General features: G+C 41.9%; 1 long non-coding RNA gene across 1 annotated transcript; it reads left to right on the top strand.

Moving 5' to 3' along the window:
* Positions 1 to 727: 727 nt before the first annotated feature.
* LOC148039417 (uncharacterized) lies at positions 728 to 1334 on the top strand. Its single transcript, XR_015688296.1, has 2 exons — positions 728 to 824; positions 927 to 1334. It is a non-coding gene; the product is annotated as an uncharacterized LOC148039417 (long non-coding RNA).
* Positions 1335 to 15105: the final 13771 nt, after the last annotated feature.

The raw sequence follows: 15105 nt of genomic DNA on the forward strand, positions 1-15105 counted from the left end.
TGCTAATATCGCTTTTGGTGTGGAAGGTAAAAAGTTTGGTATAGTATTTTAGTTTTCAGCATAACAAATTGTGGTATCTTGAATTTAACCATGATCAAGAATAGTGGATTGGTTTTTCTATTTAGGATGACTATAACTCTGCCATACTCAAAGAGGAGGCCCGCCTCAAGGAGCTTGCATTGCCAAAGGCAAATTATGAGGCAAAAAGAAAACAATTCATAAACAAAGAGCAAGATAAATTGAGGGACAAAGGATACAAGTACCTTGGAATAGCTAATCCTGCGCATGGAGAGGATTTATTTTCTGTCTTGTTTGCATTGAATTGGGATGAAAAGAACATGATGGCTATTATCAAGGACAAATTGTATGCCATTTGTAGTGCTAATATTGCTGCGGAGAGGTATGTTTTCCTCATGGACTAATGTTCTCTTATTTTTTGGAATTGAACATAATTTGGTTCAACAATATTGAAGTTATGTTTTGTTCAATAACCAATATATTAGAAAAATGGAGATTTTACTTCTCATGACTGTCACAAAGGCAAAGGACTCCACTATGTCACACTTTGCGGATGTAAGGAGATTTCGTAGCTACATGAAGCAAGAGGTGTATTGGTTTCATATGATTGGAGAATGCTCCTTATTGATCAGGAGCTTACAAGTTGATGGCACTGAGATTCCAGGAGGCTTTGATGTTTTTTTAAAAGGCCAAAGACGTTTACATATTTTAAAGGCATTTGCAAATATTTTTGGTGAAATGAAGAATGTTGGAGACTCTGAGAAGGTTCCAGAGCTCACACAATCAAGCAAGAGGGTGGTATACAGGTATTTCTAGTATAAAGAAACCATATTTTCTAAATACCATATGTACAAATGTATTCTAACTTAAGAGTGCTTTTGTTGTTTACTCTTATGTTTTTGGAAAAGATGGTTGCGTAGTCTACAGGAAAGTGGAGTGCTAGAAAGCCTCCCTCCTCTAGTGGAGGAGTGGATGGACTTGGGATGTGAAAATTGTATGTTCTCAAAAGCACTGCTTGAGAGGGGTCTGTCGGAATGGGAAATGCGTATTTGTCCATGGTGGATAGACTATCCATTGGATGACATTCCACGGCAAGAGATTGAATTAAGAGAGAGTAAGTACTTTGAGAGCCAAACATAGTAAATATGTGGTAACTCTTGCTCTTAGCTATTTGTTTTAGTAATACTTGCCTTATATGCAGGATTTCTGGAACAAAATAGAGTAATTTCTATGCACAACACTAAATAATTTGCTTTCCTTCCTATTTTTCTTTACAACTTTAGGCAAAAAAGATGGTTTTGACATGCATAGCATTTGGAAAGAAAAGGAAAAAAGTAAGGGTCACTTTGAGGGATCTTTGCAACATACTAGACCTTCTCGGGCTATGTCGTTCATGACTCAGTCATCAGAGCCTATACAAGAGTCTTGTAAACGTCCCGCTATACGCAAGACAGGTATGTAGATTTCTAGCTTTACATTCTGAGTCTTAACATTTAGCCAACATCAACATTTGTAAGTAAACTTTATTTTGATGATAGGATTTCAATACCAAACTATGGTAGATGCTCTGTTGATAGACGTGACATCAATCTCGACGATTTTGCATTGGATGGGTATATTTTATCACCATTCTCTATATACACATCTATTGTAATGGTTACTTATGCTTTGTTATTGTGTTTTCAATTTTAGCATTAAGCGCTTCATGGAGGGAAATACCATCAACTCTTACCAGTGTAATGGTGTCCCATCATATGAGGTTGCTAAGAAGTTGTTGTTTACAGATTTTCCTACATCTTTGCTTGTTGTTGGCCTAGAGGCAGAAGGTATATGTGCTTGCATTAGTTTAGTTTATAAACTCATGTGATATTGCATGGTCTTATACATCTTTACATTTGAAAGGGATTCCCGAATGGAATACATTTTCTAGTACACTTGTCAAAGGTGTCATGGACCTAGCCCATAGATTCTTGGCAGATGAGGGGTTCTTGGTGACTTTGGGACTTGTACAACACTTTGGAAAAGTGCTTAGAGGAGCTCGTGCCATTGGATTGAAGCTCCATCGCACATGGACTCTCGTGTGTGAGGGTGGATATAGATACCCTGATACTCGAGAGGAGGTAAGTGTGTTGAAGACAAACTTGTAACTTTTTAAAATAAATGTTTAAGTAGCTAACAAGATGATTCTGCATTGCTAGGTCATGGACCTTACTATTGGCTTGTTTTATCGAGGGATGCATGTCCCTTCATATGATAGAGAGGCTGGCGAGAGGGTTAGCCCATACAGGTTTCCTGCCTCTCGTAGCTTCCTCTTCGAGATAGACCTCCAGGGCACATCATTTGAGCACACTTATGTGGATGGTGTAGAGGTTCGAGGGGGTGCAGAAAGATCATTAGTTTTTTATAGGTGCGTTATACACTCTCAGACTGGTTTATACTTTGCATTGAGATATGTCATGATTTTGTTATGGATGTTACTAAATGGTTTCTTTTGTAGGTGGCTCCTTGCTACGTTCACAGAGGATCTCAACTATGTGCTGGATATTTTTTCAGGTTGTGGCAGCCTTGGTAGAGCATGCACAGAGATGCATCATTTTTGCATGTGCCTTGAGGGTGATTTTAGCCTCTACAACCAGTGCTTGGTTGATGTGGCATGCGGACCGCCATCTGTTCATCCTAGTGACGATGATGATTTCACATGATTTGTAGTTGCATTATTTTTAATATGATGGCTTGTATTGGTAGTGCATGCCATGGGGCTTGATGATGCTCAGGAATTATGTATGACTCTATGGATTTTGGATCTCACTTAAATTGGGATTACTTCATAAACTTATAAAATTATGCTAAAAGTTCATGCTTTAGAAGTAGTTGCATACCTATTTTTTGTTAGAGATCAAAGCATTCAATAGTTTGCGATTAGTTTGCAATTCAACATCCTAATATAATTGATCTAATTAGTTTGCAATTGCAAAATAATTAAATTCAAAGCGATAACATAATCAAACAAAAAGCTCCATAAAATAACCAAAAAAATCCAAGTGATGACCAAAAAGCTTCAAGAAGCACTTAAAAAGCTCCAAATGAAGAGCTTGCTAAATAATAGCACTCCATAGTTTGCAAGTTTTGAATCTATACTTTATGAGGTGTTTTCCAAGAAGCAAACATAAGTTTTATCTGCAAACAATTTGCAGATTACATGTACTATTGAGTAATAAGTGAAAAAGGTTACTTGGTGTATTGCCGTGCACTTGTTGTGAAAGGTTGTCAAAGACTTGCTTGCTATTTTGTATCATTTTTGTGACAATGGTAGAGAACAATTGAAATCCCATCATTGTGAGAAGTTGGACAAGAACAACTACCCTTTGTGGAAATTCCGTGTAACGAACTTCCTTATTGGAAAGGGCCTTTATGAGTTTGTTTTAGGTGAAGAAAAGGAGTTAGAGTTGAGTATCCCTATGATTGTAGATGAATTGAAGATGTAAAAAAAATGGAATGCAAAGAACAAAAAGGTGATGTATTGGCTATCTGAAATCATTGATAATACTATGCTAGGACATATCAGTAATGCATAAACTTCACATACAACTTGGACAAATTTTGAGAACATGTTTTTAATAAATACAAAGGCATGTAAGATTCAACTCAAGCAAGAGTTGAATACTTTTAAGAAAGGGAAAATGTCTATCAATGAGTATGTTTTGAAGGTGAGGAGCATTGCAGATGCTTTGACAACGATTTGATGCAATGCTTGATGATTATGATTTGATTTCATCTACTTTGGATGGCCTTAATAATAAGAAGGCTTGGAAATCATTTGTCATTTTTGTATATATATGGAAGCCATTTCTAGATTTTGATGAGTTGTTTTATCTTATGATTACCGAAGAGATCAATATACAGGGTGACTCATCCGAAAGAAATGGTGAACATGTCTAAGAATTTTAATCAAGTTCAGGAAGGGGACGTGTGGCAGATCCTCTTCAAGAGAACATGGTATAGGACGTGCTAGCAATAACCAACAAAATATGTTAAATCAACAATTCGGTGAAATACAGGTTTTAGAAGGCCATGGAAACTTTAGATGCAAGGGGAACTCTACAAGAAGAGGTGGATGGTAGAATAGAGATTCCAGAAATTTTGGTATTGTTTGTCACTATTGTGAAAAAATAGATCATATTGCAGCCCATTGTTATACTAAGAAGAATGATATCCGTAGTGGTAAATTGCAGCAAAGAAACTATGTATCGTCTTCACGACATAATGAAGACAAAAATGAGTGCTTGTTTGTTATGCACAGTATATGATGAATGCTATTACAGGAAGAAAGTGGAAATATGATGATGTATGGTATATTGATTTAGGTGCATCTTATCATATGATGAGTCATGCTAAACGGTTTGGAGAGATGCAGGACTTACAAAATCCAGGTTATATGACTCATCCTCATTAAAGTGAAAACTAATATTCAATTTGAATTTTGTTTGATGTTTGATTACTTCCCTCCATTCTCACTCTCTTCTTTCTTTCCTATCCTTACTAGTTTCTTCTTTGTTTTCCTTCTTGTTTCTAATTCACATAGTTTTTCAATCCAATCTTCTAATCACTCCTTAGCTATGGATCAATCATCCAATGATCTTTTTAGCTCTAGTAAAAGACCTCTCTATCATCTTCATATTGAGTTGAATAGTAAGTATGAACCAATAAGGAGGAGAACAAAATCCGTTACTATTATAGAGTCTATAAAATATATACTCAGGTTTGAAGGAAAGAAGAATCTTGATCTTTGGTTAGATGGCAAGCTATATCCCAAAGATCCTAGCAAAAATAGCACTCTGCCTTTCTATAATTGTTATTCAGTGTTGAGGTTCATTGGTGATAGTTATAATGGGTTATAGGTTATACACTTAACTTAGTTGCAGAAAAGGATGTCCTCAAATTGGAGAACCATCTTTTATCAAAACATCACAATGAGTTACTAAGAAGCTAGAGGGCTATCAACAGAGGATTCATTCATTGGAGAAACACATCAAATCTTATCAACAAAAGAAAACTATTTTAGGCTCTTAGAAATATTGAGAGTCTCAAACGAGGATGAGGTCGTTGTATGGTAAAAGAATCCAAGCAACAAGGTATATTTTTTTCCATAACGTGCTCGTCTATGGGCTATCCAAGCATGTTTTTGGTAGTCCATCGAGAAACGAATCTAAGCATCGCCACCCAGCACTCCCACGGAATATCATGGGTTTTGTCACCTAGGGTTTCCTGAGTCCGTCTTGCAATGGAATGTTCACGGCCCGAACCCACTAGGATTGACCTAAATCTTAAATCCATGGTAGTCAAGGTTTCTCAGTCACTCTACTATATGCAAAGTTGCCTAATCCAAAGCAAGTCCATAACCCACTTGGTTCAAGGAGAAGGAGGAACGAGAGGGATGCGTCGCTCCACCTCTCTGCCTGTAGGGCATAATCCCATTCCGGTCCCCAAAAATGGTATGAATTCGGGTATTAACCTATGCTGTCCAAAGATCGAACGACGATAAAATCTTGTGAGAAGACTCCCAGTTCTCTGGGACCACCATGCCATAGGATAGACCCATCGAGGGTTTTGCCCACCTGCTTCCCTCAATAGACGTACTTTAGTTATCTAATTAGCTCTATCACATTTACGTGTGACATGTAAAAGCAGCTTCCTTAATTAAGCCTCTTAAAGAACATGATTTTTTCATGTAATCTTATGGCACTGACACAAAAACAAAATTCAAACAGGTTCCCTGGAAGTAAACTTAATATTAGCATTTTATCAAAGATACAAGTCTTGTTCAAAAGGAACATCATCCGTAATCCTTAAGGATGCACTTTATTTCCACCATGTTTCTGTATTGCACTAGTAACAAGGGCCCCTCGAGAATCTATCTCGAGTCACGCAGATCATTTGAGTAGGACTCGGAGGTAGGGAATTTACAGCTAGAGTCCCCCTGGCATCCAAGCATCCTCGTACAATCAAACCAATCCGCGGTGAGACCTCTCATGATGGGTTTGGTTCATGTTCCTATCACGACTATTTAGAACCTCCTTGGCTAAGGTTGGCGGCCAACTAGGGATGGTTTGGCGCGCCCTTCAAAAGTTCAACATGATTCATTATTCCCATTTCTTTTATGAATTTCAGGTCTCACAATCCTTTTTATAAGCAGTGTTCCTGAATTTATAAGCACGAACAATGGTGCATGCGAGTGCTCGGGACATCTACTAAGGTGGGGTCCCTCTCTTAATGCTTAGCATTTGTCCTTCTTGCCTTGGTGGCACTTTCCAAAATCCTCTGAGGGTTAGGGAATTCCTCCTATTCTACCCCACTCCTATGTGATAGGACTGAGTAATTATGTAATTGGATCTATATTATACAATAGGTCTCGGATGGTAGCTATCCTAGCTTGCTAGCCTTTAGTCCAGGGTTCTGGTCTTGGAAAAACGACACCCCAATTTTCTTATATTAATATTGAGTGGTGTCATGGTTAAGGGTGATATCATCAAGGTTGTTTTGGCTTTATCAAGGCTAGATGTAGCATAGAGACCAATGAGTGTTTTACTCGTCTCTAGGTCCTCCTATGAATGTGATAATAGTTTGGTTCATTTACTTTTAAACCCCAAACAAGTCGAGTTAAGCCCTATCCTTGCGTATTTAGGACTCATCCTATTGAACTACCTTGGGTAATAAGTTTAGCACTTTATATGCATGTCTTAGATTTATTTTTAAGATGAATCCCTAGCAGTGCAATGGAACTGACCAAGATGCCATGCAATCTAGATGTGTGTCTTTCCTAAGATGATGATGCAATGCGGGCCTTTTGTTTTTGGGAATTCATTTCGTCACACTTATGCAAACCATAAATAGAGACTTGTATTTTCCTTTTGAGTGGGGGACATGAAGTCATCAGGCCTAATGCAAATGCGAACTACTTCCCTCCAAAGGTTTATAGGAGCCTAATAGCCGGCTTAGTATTGTAATGACCTAATTATACTTAGCCATTATCTTAGCAACTCATGATCCTCATGTACTTGATTGAAGCCTTTACTCCTACCTTTCCAATTTCACAAATTTCGCGATGCAAAAAAAAAAGTATGATTTTCGTTAGTGATGAATATGCTCAATCGTTCTAATAACCCATTTTTTTCGATACCTTTCGAGCATGTCAATGCTAGTGCATAATCTAAAGCACTACAAACACACTCAATAAATTCCTTGATTTTTAGTGTGCATGAATGCAAAATTTTTTGTGCAATTAATTCATTCAAAACATGCCAAAGTGCAATAAATCACAATTTCCAATATGATTGAATAATGCAACCTGAATGGTGGTTAGTCATCATAGATTTTTTCCTGAACACTTCTCCCTTCCCAATGAAGTGGATCTACGTTTTTAAGGGCTCCCAACAAGGTAGGATTTATGGGACGCACTTGGTTACCAAGCGTCACAGTTCCTTGACCCACAGCTCCATCGGTTGTTGAAGCGGGATTCGTGCTCATTGAACCTTACTTTGCTTAGGAGGCATCGTATAACTCGGCTTTTGCTTCGTGACTACGCACCTAGGCTACAAGAGAGATGATTCCTCATGGGATGAGATTTTTCGTGAGAACCCTCTCTAACAGCCTCTCTAAGAGGGGGGAAAGAAAGACAGCAAGCTTGGAATCCTTCAAAGAGGGAAAATCCCCCCTCCTCTCTCTCTCTCTCTCTCTCTCTCTCTCTCTCTCTCTCTCTCTCTCTCTCTCTCTCTCTCTCTCTCTCTCTCTCTCTCTCTCTCTCTCTCTCTCTCTCTCTCTCTCTCTCTCTCGTCAAACAGTGTGTAGGAGCCAGGATCCCCTCCTTCTCTATGCTTATGCCTTTTTATAGTGTATTGGGGGGGGAATTGGTAAGGTATGGAGCTCTTGCCTCCTATTCCCATCAGGGCAGCCAGGTGGATGGCCACCACCATGCAGAGTATGGGGGAGGGGAAGAGGAAGTAATTGTTAACCCCCCCCCCCCTTTTATATGTCGTCTTGGAGCTCCCCCCATGTGTGCTCAACATCCAGGGCAGCCCCTCCTCTCTCTCCATCAACATGCAGAAGCCTCTGTGTCCGCCATGCATGCGGCGTGAGGAAAAAAAAAGGGAGGGGCTGTTATTCTTTTATTCTTTATAAATTCATTTAATTAGGAGGGTCATATAACAAAAGGGAGGTAAATGTTACATTCTTCCCCCTTAAGTTGATGGTCTGATGGTGTTTAAATCACTGAGAATTGGCAGTTTGGCCCCTTCTTATGGAGAGCGGCATGAACAGTTGCCCTCTCAATCTCAGCTTCCATGCACGGATCTTCTTCATTGTCTAATCCTTTAGTGGTAATATTGGAAGTTTTTTCCCTTCCCAATGCTACATGACTACGGCCACAGGTAGCCCTGGCTTAGCCTCCGAATTTCCCTTGATGGCGGTCTCCGCCAAGTTTGGGACATTCCCTTTTGAAGTGCCTAGGTTCATTGCAATGAAAACAACGTAGGCTTTGTTCACTTCTTTGAGTGGGGACAAAGTCATTGATTGCATTTGCTCTTGGCTTCTTCCGTTGGCCTTGACTCTGTCCTTGTGCCCTTTTAATTTGAGCTTTCAACATCCATGGTTTTCTGGTCTCTGTAAGCACAAGGTCAGACTTCTTGGGCAATAGGTCCTGCTCTTATCGATGCATCTTGCAAATTCAAAGGACGCATTGATTCCAACTGAGTGTTTATTGGTGGATTCAGCCCATCATAAAACTTCGAGACTTGTCAGGGGATACTCATTGTCGGGGCATATTTTAGCATGGAAACAAATTTCGAGTAGTATGCCTCCAGAGACAAGCCCAACTGCCTCAACTTAAAGAACTCATTCATCTTCTGAGTTCTATACGTAGGTAGCATATACCTTCCATGCACTGCTTCCTTTAGTTTTTCCTAAGTTATTGTGCTTTCAGTGAGACTGTTTGGTCTTTACACCATTGCTTCCACCACAACCTAGCTTCGCCGGTGAGCTTGAGCTTGGCAATCATGGCTTGGTTCACATGTGTTGTTCCGACTGCACTGAAATCATCCTCCATGGATTCAATCCATATTTTGGCATCAACTTCAACTGTCTTCCCTTTTCCGTCAAATTCTGGTGGTTTAATTTGTTTGAGAAGAAACTTCTTCTCTCGTGCCTCTGATGGGCTTAGTGCAAAAACAGGATTCTAGATCTGTGCTTGGGGTTGTATCTGGTTACCAATTTAAATTTTTCGTGTTAGAATTGCATTTACACATCCCTATACAACTTAAATCAATGCGTACATATTTTCCATTGCTACTATGCAACCATTCGAATGAACATAAAATTCTTATTTAACCATAGGGAAGCATAAGCCTCAATTACAATTATTTGGGAATAGATAGGGTTTGGCTGAGATGATTTTCTTATCAGGAGTTACATTAACACCAGGTTAATAATTTGCAATTGGATTTAGCTATAGGGACAGAATAGTAGAGCAACCTAAGTATGGCTTGACGGTGGAAATGAGGGGCTACAGCCAGTTCACATTCAATCACGCCATGAACCTAGAAGACACCATCATGGAAGAGGCACCCATAAAACAATTCATGGACCAATGTAGCCTACAAAAGTACGTAGAGAAGGTCGGGCAGGAAATCGACTACGGCAAATGAACAAAATTTTTGAGGAGCTTCAATGCTGAAAGGAACTGTGGCACAGTGACGATTAGGAAAGAGGAAGAAGCCCACCAAGTAGAGGTGGAATTGAGCCCTGCAGTGGAGAAGGCCCTAGGTTTGACTAGTAGGAGGACAGAGGGATGCCCAAAGAGGGATGTGTATGGCATGCTAGGGATGAACAAGGCGGTCATATGCACATTGGATGGGATAATCTTAGCAAACATCCCAAATTGTGAGATCAAGTTGTAAGCAAATATGGTCCATGATCTCTTTTCCAGTAAGGTACAATGCCCTTATGAACAGAATCAGGGTGCCGTTGTTGGAAAGCATTGCAGCTGGATCCCCAAATGAAATGGATTGGAACGCCTTTGTGTGAAAAACTATTGAAAGCTTAGCGAAAGCTTTGACCACCGACACAACAACGGCAGGAGGGGAATCCCCGGCCTCCACGGAAGGAGAAAATTAGAGCAAGAGGCAGAAGAGCTGAGAAGAAAGGAAGACGAGGACATGGTCGAGGCCATACACACATCAGTGGAGGAGACCTTGGGCATGGAAGGACCAACCACCCTAAGCCCCCGAGGGGAAGGAGAGCTAAGCAACAAGCCAAGGCCTTAAAAGTCAAAGTAGTCCCAATAGTAATGGGCAAGGGTAAGGCCCCAATGCACATCCTTGCCCCAATCTTCATGTCCCACACTCCGACCACGCAAGAAACTGCAGTCATCATGGACATGAGCAAGTTGATGCCCATGATGCAGTTTTTGGTGACAAAGATGCAAGAGATAGCTCCAGATTCTAAAGTAGGGCCGCCCCTTGCAGGATCCAAAAGATTGGCCATGGTCGATGCTGAATCAAGGCAAGATCCCAAGAGGTAGAAGCTAGAGGCCTCCATGACTATAACATCCCCTACAATACCTACTGCCACAACGTATAATGACTATATTAAAGAGCTCCTAACGCAACTACAGAAGGCTGAGGAGAGGAGAGCGGAAATAACCAACTACAGAAGGCCGAGGAGAGGAGAGGAGAGCGGCAATAGCCAAAGCTCGAGATCAAAAAAGAAGCCTCAATTGCACTCAGGTTGGAAGCAACCCACTAGGCAGCAAAGCATCAAACAATGAGAAATCCAAGAATTTAAAGAGTAGCTCGAGGCCAAGAAAGGAGAAGAAGGAGAGTGAAAACAAAGTGGGCCGAGGAGAAACGCAGCTGCATAAGCCTACAACAGCTCAATTAGGAACTAGCAAAGTTGGGTGAGGAGCTGCAAAAGGGAATATGAACAACATCCTAGAGGCTATGGGAAATCTAGAGGCTGCAATAGAGGAGAGGGCATAGAGATACCAAAAGGAAATAGAAGACTTGATAAAGAAGACTACCCTAGAGTTGGTGGAGCAAGACAGATTGGAAAGGGAGATCAAACACTTGGAGAAAGAGAGGGAAGAATGCCATCGAGCAAGCAACCCAAAGGCTACAGGAGGAGCTAGAAGACCTGAAACAAGAGGTGGAGGAGATAAAAGTCAAGGCCAAATCCGAAAGACAATGGCAGGAAAGAAACCAAGAAGCCCATGCACAGAGGAACGAAGATCTATCCAAGAGGCTATCGAAAACTTCCATGCAGCTCTCCATGGTGCAACAAGCCTAGAGGATAGCCAAGGAGCAGTTGAACCACTAGAACAAGGACAAAATACACATGCTAGATGTGTGGAATGAACGGCAACAACAGGTGGTGATGATGCTGTCTCAAAGCATAGAGAAGGGCAAGGAGGAGTTGGAAGAGAGGGCCAAAAAGTGGGAAGAGCACTTGCTAGTTCAGAAGCACAATGCCAAGCCTTCTTGGGCACATTGCTCCATGTAACACAAGTGGAGGGCAAGGATTCCATGGAGAGGACAAAAAGGAAGCTAGATTTAACGACCAGAGCCTTAAAATACAGCTTGCACAAGCGAGCTCTCCCCATCTAACAAGAAAACAATAATGCCAGTATTTGAGGCAAGCCATTCTCTCCATGGATGAGCTAAAGGAGCTAGGCTTTGAAGAGCACGAGCCACCACATCCATCCCTAGCTCAGACCCCACGAGGGCAAACTCCAGAGGAAGGGCCAAATTTTGAGCAAGAGCTAGGAGAAGAGCAACAGGCCTGGGAGCTTAGCCCACCACTACCAGATGAACCCCAAGAAGATCTGAAAGGCCACCAAGTACAAGAGCGCGTCATTGCCGCTACGAGAAGAAGACGGGAATTGGTGGAGGGTCATTAGTGGAACAAGCACAATAGAGAACTAGAGCACATCCCCAATAACTTCCTAGAGAGCCCATGCTGCAACGCGAGGATTGCTATCTAGTCAACTGGCCCCAGGAGAGGTGAGCATTTGGGAGCAATGAGAACTCCAAACCCAACCCTTCGAACTATCACTCCTCTATCCACAGGCCCTGGACCGAGTTCAACCTATGGAAGTAGTGGACAAAATAATTCAAATGACCAACAACTTGGCAAATTGATGGGCCACAAAGTGGAGCATAGTGATCACTCGATGGAGGTGGCAAGCTCCAGACTACTGGTAGGACAAGGTGTACCAAATCCCCAAGACGGGTCCAAGGTGTTGAAGCAAAACCCGAGTGGTGGAGGAGGATCTGGGACACGAACCTTGATGCATTGATGGCATTCTATGGCACACATCCTGAAGAGAGGAACGATCCTATCTACATGCCCTACCCTTGCAAGCACGGAGTGAACTACAATAGGGAGGAGCATGGTAGGTACGACTTCCCCAAAATCCACAATGCCAATGTTGAGAATCTCGAGGAGTGCCTAACCTTCAAGGCAGGAGACCTCCATCCTTCAATCATGTGCTTCCTTGAGGATTTCTCATCCTGTCCAGACCCTGCTTTCATCACAACTTGTAATTATCTTAGGACCATTAGGTTTCTACTAAAGCAACCTCCATGCCGTTGAGGAGGCCCACCTACCTCCACTTTTTTTATCTCAACCTAGGAATAGATAGTTCTGTCATGGCCCAGCTAATGATGAGGGCTATATTGTTAACCTCTTTTTATATGAAGGTGCTCGAAGAACGATAGCCGATTTACCAAGTGTGGACACCCTTTTTTGTGAACCACACCTCTAAACATCAGGGCTAACCTTAAGAGCTACATACAAATCTGTGCCTTTTTTAGCAAATCCCTTAGGCCACCCCTTGATGCATCATCAAAAGAGGATCAAGGTACAGCTTAGGAGTGCCATCATAGCTATATATATATATATATATATATATATATATATATATAAAGAAATAGCAAAAATAAGAAGAAGAAAGATAGCAAAAAATGAAAAGCGAAGAAATCACAACAAACAGCAGTTTACATCACATAGGCCACAATCACTACACCTAGGGGTTCTCAAGTTAGGTGCATCCAGTGGCTTCGGTCACCCAGCTCCGTCCCTAAACCCCTAGCCCCATTTTGATTCCCCACTTAACGCTTAGGGCACCATCAAGGGCAAGACATACCTAAGGAGGTAACACTCCTATGGTTAGACCTATCACCCTAAGGTACACACACCGCACCTCCCTTATGCACAAATTGGGTCCTCAAGTGAGGGACAACACCCATGCTTGCCATTGGTTTGACTCAACTCCCAGTCCCATAGCACAAGCACAATGCACCACACGGCAAAGCAGGCATACCCCCAGGTAGTGTACCCTTCTTTTCTTTTAAGGTACAAACAAGGCTCCAATCCCCCAACTTCGGAGGCCCCATCATCCATGCAATGCACTCCCGGCCTCCACCACCTTGGCTAGATGATCCGTTTCTTCCCAAGACCAATCCCCTTGAGACCCCATCATCATCAACTCACACATCCGCCCTTTCTCATCAAACCTTCATCAACTCAAAATAGCAAGTATCCTAGAACTAGCACTCGCCATTCTCCAAGCAAGGATCCATCTAACACCATCGTCAATTTCAAAGATAGATCCGTCCACCTGCCATTCTCCAAGCAGGGATCCGTCTAACACCATCGTCAATTTCAAGGATAGATCCACCCCAGACCATCCCTCACAAGGGCTTGTATACAAACTCAAAAAATCCATTCGGCTACATTCATCCCACCTTCCAACCACTACACATCAGTGCCATGGGACTGGCACTTAACTAGGAGGGGGTAATGTTAACCTTAGCACAAGAAGAAAGCAGAAAAAGAGGAAAAGTGCAAGTTGGGTCAACTAAAAGAGGTGGCCAAGAAGGAAATCTGACACAAAGGAAGAAGCAAGAAGGAAAACGGCCGAAAGTGCAAGGGCGGCCTCAAAAGCTAAGTCAAAGGTAGAAGCGCATTTTTAAAATGCAAAGGTGTCACCAAATTTTGTAAAAGAGAGCCAGGCTCCCTCCTGTGCAAATTGTAAAGGGTAGAAGGGCATGGGTAAAGAGAAAGAGAAACTAGAAGGGAATGGAAAAAGAGGACCTTGCCACGATGGCCAGTCATGTAAAAAAGGGGATGGGTGCCCAAAGGGATGAGGGCTTTGTATATAAACTCAAAAAGTGAATGAGAAGATCATTCTTTGGTGTGTGGAAAAGTGGACTCTTCTGTTTTCTCTCCTTCTCTTCTCTTGCTCGCTTGCTTGTGAGTGCGTGAGTGAAGGAGTGTGAGTGAGTGAGGGAGTGAGTGTGTAAGGGTGAGGGATCTTGGAGGTGAAGCCCTCCACCATCTCCTCTCTTCTTCTTCTCTTCTCTTCTCTTCTCTCGTGTCGCGCATGGCTATGGAGGATGGAGCTTGGAGGAAGAGGCTTGAGGATGCTTGATCTTGCATCACAAATTGTGGAGCTACTGAAGTGCTCGAGAGAGTAAGCAACTCAAATGGGCATCATGGTAAGATCACTACACTTGTAGAGAGGGATAGCGCATCAGCTATGTGAGAGGTAGCCATTAGTGCTTGCTTGAAACGCTTGAAGGAATAAGCAGTCTGTGAGCGAGAGCTGCCATTACACTCATTGCCTAGCACCCTCCTTTATCCATTATATAAAATTTGCCAATTGTCCTGATCCAACCTTCATAAGGTTTTGTACTTATCTAAAGCTACTAGTGGACCTCCTCCACCAACCCGCCACCCCATATGCCGATGGATTGCCACCCCCATTCTTCAACACAAATGTAGGAATTGATCGGGTGGCAATGGTGCAACTTCACCTCATGGTAATTTTTTTTCCATCCTTTTATATAGCCACACCAAAGGACACAAAAAATAGTAGGTTCACCATGTGCACTCACCCCTTCAACTCAAAATCATCCTTTAGCCTATGTACTATGGTGAAAGAATATCAATTCTGCATGAGATCATCTCTAGTGAAAACCCACATCCTCTCCCCAAGAAATAAGCTCTCGATGTGCTATGTTATTAAAAAAGCATGAG

The sequence above is a fragment of the Lygodium microphyllum genome, chromosome 2 (genome assembly GCF_053477565.2).
Source record: "Lygodium microphyllum isolate KBCC chromosome 2, Lygodium_microphyllum_v1.1.10, whole genome shotgun sequence".
Classification (NCBI taxonomy): domain Eukaryota; kingdom Viridiplantae; phylum Streptophyta; class Polypodiopsida; order Schizaeales; family Lygodiaceae; genus Lygodium; species Lygodium microphyllum.